Here is a 6,419-nt window from a genome sequence, read left to right on the forward strand (position 1 = left end):
AAAAAAAAAAAAAAAAAAAAAAAAAAAAAAAAAAAAAAAAAAAACCCAAAAACGAAACTCAGGACCAGACACCTGAAACTCATGGATTGCTTAATCATCATAGCAAAAAGTATCCACAGTTTCTTGTCAAGGCAAGCACGCATCCTTTCTCTTAAGGCATCCATGCCCTTGGAACATGTCTTTTTTCTTTCTAGTAAACTCTTCTTAAACTGTACTTGGGACTCACTCTGAAATTCTTTCATGTGGTTGAGTCAAAAGAACCCATGGAGCATCACACCACATCCCACTCAGCATCAAAGCCAGTCACATAAGTACAAACACTGTATGATTCCACTCATATGTGAACTCTGGAGGAGTCAAATGCATACAGACAGAAAGGAGGATGGAGGGTGCTAGGGGTTGGGGGAGAGGGAAATGGGGACTTGTTTAATGGGCATAGAGTTTCAGTTTTGTATGATGAAAAGTTCTGGAAATGGATAGTGATGATGATTGCACAAGAATATGAATATACTAATACCACTAAACCATGCATTTTAAAATCATTCAAATGGTAATTTTTATGGTATGTATATTTCACCACAATTAAAATTTTTAGAGAGAGAGAGAGACACTTAAATCCCCACAGTAGATGGAAGCAAGAAAACCAGCTCCATTTGCTGTAAATGGAAGAAAGTGGGAGACATGGAGGGATGAAAAACAAAACAAGAATTACCGAACTCGTAACAAGTAAAGAGGTTCTACAAACAAAAATAAACAGTGGCTTACTCAGGCAGTAAAAGTATAAAGACCAGCAAAGAAATCATTATTAGAAAAGTCTGAAATAGCGGCTACGTCTAGGTGGTGGCGGGGGACGGGGGCGTAGGTGGGAAGATGTGGGGGTCCTGGGAAGCCAGTCCTGGCCTTTCTTTGCCTGGAAGGCATCTCAATCAGCATTATATACACTTTCTTAAACTTTATTCTTCGTAATAAAAAGTGTTATGGACATTTTAAAAACTGTGAGTGAGTCTTTGCTGTAAGGAAAAACATTCTGTGACATTTGAAAGAAAAGACAAGGTGAATGTTTATCTGCCTTGCGGGGGATGCCTCATTTAAAAGCGGGAGGAAGCCTGTGTCATGGCACCCTGAGAGCATCGTGCCTCACAGAGTCACGACTCAGGACGGTGAGTCATTTCTCAAATTACGTGAATAATGCCACCCTGTGAAGACAGGTACTGGCTGGGAGTTGGAGAGTGATGACTGCTATTAGCGATTCCATAGAAATGTGTTTGTGTGCTGAGATTTGAGACGCGAGATTTATTATTTAAATGTCAGAGTCTTAGACCGGAATATCACAGCGAAATAGCAATTACTGAGATGGAAAGAAAATGCGTGCCCACTCAGAACCCCTGGAAAGAGGTCGGGGAAGAAAGCACAGAAGCTTTTAAACAGCTGCTTTATTGAACAGGAGATTTTCTTCTCAATAAACGGAATAAGTCTCCATCAGAAGACTTATCCCCAGTTCCGGGGATTAAGGACCACATTTATTTCTGAAACCAGTAAAGAATTAGGATGACATAGGCCACATTGTGTACCTAAAATATCATAGCCCTGAGCTGATTATATTGTTTGAGGAGGGAGGCAGGGTGCTTCAGAGGAAGTCTAGGGATGGACTCTGGCAGGAAGTAGCCATGTAGACACGTTCAGGGATTCCCGAGACAACCCAGGCCGAGGTTTTCAAATGCACATGTCAGGGGTACCTGCACTGTCCAGGTACAAGGAGACCTGGATGCCTTAAGCAAGTGCCTCTCTACACAACTACGCCCAGACCTAAACTTTCACCAACATGCTTATTCATGACAGCAGAATTTGGAACAGCAAGAGACTGGGTACATCCTACATTTGGTAAGTTAGGAAAATTGTGGTGCAGCACTTTGGGAGGCCGAGGCAAGAGAGGATTGCTTGAGTTCAGGAGTTCGATACCAGTCTGGGCAACATAGCGAGACCTCGTCTCTAAAAAATTAAGAAAAAATTAGCCAGGCGTGGTGGTGTGTGTCTGTGGTCCCAGCTACTTGGTAGGCTGAGGTGGAAGGACTTCCTGAGTCCAGGAGGCCAAGGCTGCAGTGATTGTGCCACTGCACCCCAGCCTGGCCAATAGAGTGAGACCCCAACTCAAAAAACATTTTAAAACTTTACAAGGAGATCATCATGCTTTGTGTTAACAAAGGGAAAATGTAAAGAACTCTTGTTTTGCATACATAGAATCTCTGTGAGGGCTCACCAGAAATCTAGAAATCTCGGTTATCTCGAAAGAGATCTCAGTAGTTGGGGGATGGAGAATGAAAGAAAACTTTTGAATAATTATCCTTTTTTATCATCCAAGTTTCCTGTTATATGACTATAGTCGCTATTCAAAAAAATTAAGCTGATTTTTTTCTTCCTATCTTTGCCTAAAAGAAAACTAAAATTATAAAAAAATAGAAATGATAATTTATTAAAACGTGAAACAATGTAGGATCCACTGGCTCTTTGTTGTCCTTTGGGGTATGGGCACTTAATGGAACCTGGATTATAGTAGGAGACTGATCACATCTCGTACATTATTGAATGTGTGTATAGACTTCACTCCAAGAAGGATGATATATTTATTTTCTTTATTGATCTTTTAGAGTTCTCTCTATTATTAAGATCTTTTTTTTCTCATATAGAGTACAAGTGCACATTTCAGTAGGTTCATTATTCTTTTAAATATTTGTTTAAATTGAGATATGATTTACATTCTACAAAATGAATAGATCTTTAGCAAGCAGTTGGAAGTCTCATGTAACCATCACCACAATGAAATATGGATTTCTGACAGCCCAGAAATTTCCCATTTGCCCTTTGCTAGTCAGTCTTCCCTCATTCTTTGAGGAGACCATTTTTTGACTTCTCTGTTCTCATGGATTAGTTTTCTTTGTCATAGAACTCAATATTTAAGTGGGATCTAATTAATATAGTTCTATAGATCTACACACACACATACAAACACATACACATAAACCCCCTTATGTGTTTGGCTTAATTTACTCAGCACAATCATTTTGCTATTTACTCATATTGTTCTGTTAATCAGTAATTTGTTGCTTTTTATGGCTGGGGAGCATTCCATTATATGGGTATTTAAAAATATGTTTATCTGCTCCCTCGTTGGTTGAAAGTTGGGCTGTTTTCAATTTTGGGTCATTATGGATACGGCTGCTATAAATATTTTTGTACAATGTCTTTTTATGGGCTACAGGTTTTCATTTCTTTGAGGCAAACACCTAGGAGTGAAATGGCCCAGTCAAAGGTTATTTATGTAACTGATATTCTCAGACTGTTTTTCCATCACAGAAAATTTTATCCTCTCCTTGGTGATGAGTGAGTATTTCAGTCCTCCCATTCTCATCAATACTCGATGCTTCCAGTCTTTTTTATTTTAACCATTCTATTGGTTGTGAAATATGATCTCATTCTGAGTTTAACTGGCATTTCTGTGTTGGCTAATAATATTGCACATCTTTGCACATGTTTATTGTCCATTGTATATATTTTTTGGTCAAGTTCCAGTTCAAGTTTCTTGTCCATTTAAAAAATTAGATTGTGCTTTTATTATTGACTTGTAGGCATTCGTTTCACATTCTGGCTATAAAACCTTTTGTAGAAATATGTATTGCAAATAAGTCCCCTAGTGTATGGCTTGCTCATTTATTTTCCTAACAAAATATTTTAATGAATAGAAGTGTTTCTTTTGATATAGTTTAACTTACTGACTTTTTAAAAATGGTAAGGTTTTGTCTCCCGTCTAAGAAATATTTGTCTATTCCAACATTGTGAAGATATTTTTCTGTGTCCTAGAAGTTCTTAATGTTTAGTTCTATAATTCATCTTAAGTTATATGTGTGTTCCAGAACCCTTTGTTGAAAAGACTTTCCATTCGCTGTCACATTGTCTTAGGGTCTTTTCAAAAACCAGTTGACCACATAGATGTGGGTGTATGTCTGGAGTCTTTTCTGTTTCATTGATGTATGTTTCTTCATGTGCTGATACAACACTGTCTTCATTACTGTAAATTTTGACATCAGAAAAAATTCTCAATTTTGTGCTTTTTATGACTTTTCTTTCTTTCTTTCTTTTTTTTTTTTTTGCCAGTTCTAGATCCTTTGTCATCCTACATAAATTCTAGGATCACTGTGTCAATTTTTACAAAATACGGTACTGAAAATTTGACTGGGATTATAAGACCAACCAAATGTCACGTATCTCTATTTACTCAAGTCTTATCTAATTTCTCTCAGCAATGGTTTTGTGGCTTTTTTAAAGTAGAGGTCTTCCATACCTTTTGTTAGATTTGTACTAGGTGCTACATATTTTAGTATTAATGACCTTGGTATTTTTTAAATTTCATTTTCCAATTGTTATTGATGAACACTTTCTAAATTTTGTTTATGTTATACATTAAGGCCATAAGTAATCTTATCATATTTATTAATCTTATTTTTCTTTTCTGACCCTGTTATAATATTTTGGAACATCTTAAAGCTCACATCATATAAATGTTAATCTCTAATAATGATTATGGAGACATTTATAAAATAGAACTCTGATCACATATAATTTATCATAAGTAGTAATTCATCATTTGCTCAATAAATTCTTAATTAACAATTTAGCAGCTGGGCTTGGTGGCTCAGCCTGTAATCCCATGCCTTTGGGAGGCTGAGGTGAGTGGATTGCCTGAGCCCACAGGTTCAAAACCTGCCTGGGCAACTTGGTGAGACCTCATCTCTACAATAAATCAAAAACTAGCCGGGCGTGGTAGCGTGCGCCTGTAATTCCAGCTACTTGGAAGGCTGAGGCGGAAGGATCGCTGGAGCCCAGCAGGTCGAGGCTGCGGTGACCGGGAGCGGCCACTGCACTCCAGTCTGGATGACAGAGTGAGACTCCAACTCAAAAATAAATAAATAAATAAAATAAACAATTTAGCAAATGGTAAGTTATTAATAAATACTTATTTTTATAACATTATGATGTATTATAACTTAATGTCATATAAATAGTTATTTGAGTTTCTCTTGCATATCCATTTACTCATTTCAAAAAAAGTACAAATTGCTAAGTGGAACAAAAAGAAATTTATCTTTCGTCCCTGAGTTTTGTTCTTTTAGCTCAGCCTTCCAGTGGTAATTTTCCTAATGTGAATCCCTAGTGTTTTTCCCCAGAGCTAAGTTTTGCATATGTATGTATGCAAAAATATTCTAAACACATTATGCAAATATCATGGTGCACAATCTATTATGCATTGTGATTATGCATAATGGGTTATGCATAAACGATTATGCATGACTAGATACTCAAACATAGTGTGCAAAATGATGATGTGTACTCTGGCACCTGTCTTTCCTTACGAGACAATTCCTCTTGGGCACTGCTTCCTAGCAGTACGTTAAGAATCTCTACAATAAGCCGGGCTCGGTGGCTCAGCCTGTAATCCCGTGCCCTTGGGAGGCTGAGGTGAGTGGATTGCCTGAGCCTGCGGGTTCGAGACCTGCCTGGGCAGTGAGACCTCATCTCTACAATAATATCAAAAAAATTAGCCGGGCATGGTAGTGCACCTGTAATTTCGGCTACTCGGAAGACTGAGGCGGAAGGATCGCCGGAGCCCAGCAGGTCGAGGCTGCATGCACTCCAGTCTGGGTGACAGAGTGAGACTCTGACTCAAAAAAAAAAAAAAAAAGAACATCTTCCTGGGGACCCAAATGTGGTGTGGGACAGGGGCTGGCAGGGCCAGGCAGCTCCGGCGGTGACCATGGCGCACCATGGCCTCATGGTGCCCCTCATTGTTATGAGCGTGTTCTGGAGTCTCGTTGGCTTCTTGGTGGCTTGGTTCATCCCTAAGGGCCTTAACCAGGGCGTTATCACCTTGTCGGTGACCTGTTCAGTTTGCTGCTCTTTTGGCTGATTGCAATTCTGCCCCAGCTCAACCCTCTCTTTGGACCACAGTTGAAAAATGAAACCATCTGGTATCTGAAGTACCACTGGCCTTGAGGAAGAAGACATGCTCTACAGTGCTCAGTCTTGGAGGTCACGAGAAGAGAATTCTTTCTAGATTGGAGGTCACCTCCACACCCAGACCACCTTTCTTGCCTTGCCTGTTTTGGGTGTCTGCTACCTTAAATGTTCATACCACGTTGAGTGTCTTATTCCACAATGCAGTGTTTCTTCCTGTGCCCTTTTCTACACTTCAATGTGCCTATGTATTTTAAACTGTACCTGCTCCACAAGATGGTGACGCCTTCTCCTGAGACAGGATGCTCTGCTGCTCTTGCCTCAGAATCTGGATTTGAAGATGACTCCTGTCTCCTCACCACACGAGAGTCAGCAAAGTGTTTAAAAACTGCTGCAAGACAAACATGCTCCAG

At 39.2% G+C, this 6,419-nt stretch overlaps 1 pseudogene; it reads left to right on the top strand.

The window, feature by feature from the left end:
* The first annotated feature begins 5,806 nt into the window (after positions 1-5,806).
* On the top strand, positions 5,807-6,152 carry LOC110594522 (annotated as a pseudogene).
* The last annotated feature ends 267 nt before the right edge of the window (positions 6,153-6,419 follow it).

Source organism: Carlito syrichta, unplaced genomic scaffold (assembly GCF_000164805.1).
Source record: "Carlito syrichta isolate Samal-C Ts95f unplaced genomic scaffold, Tarsius_syrichta-2.0.1 Scaffold315896, whole genome shotgun sequence".
Lineage (NCBI taxonomy): Eukaryota > Metazoa > Chordata > Mammalia > Primates > Tarsiidae > Carlito > Carlito syrichta.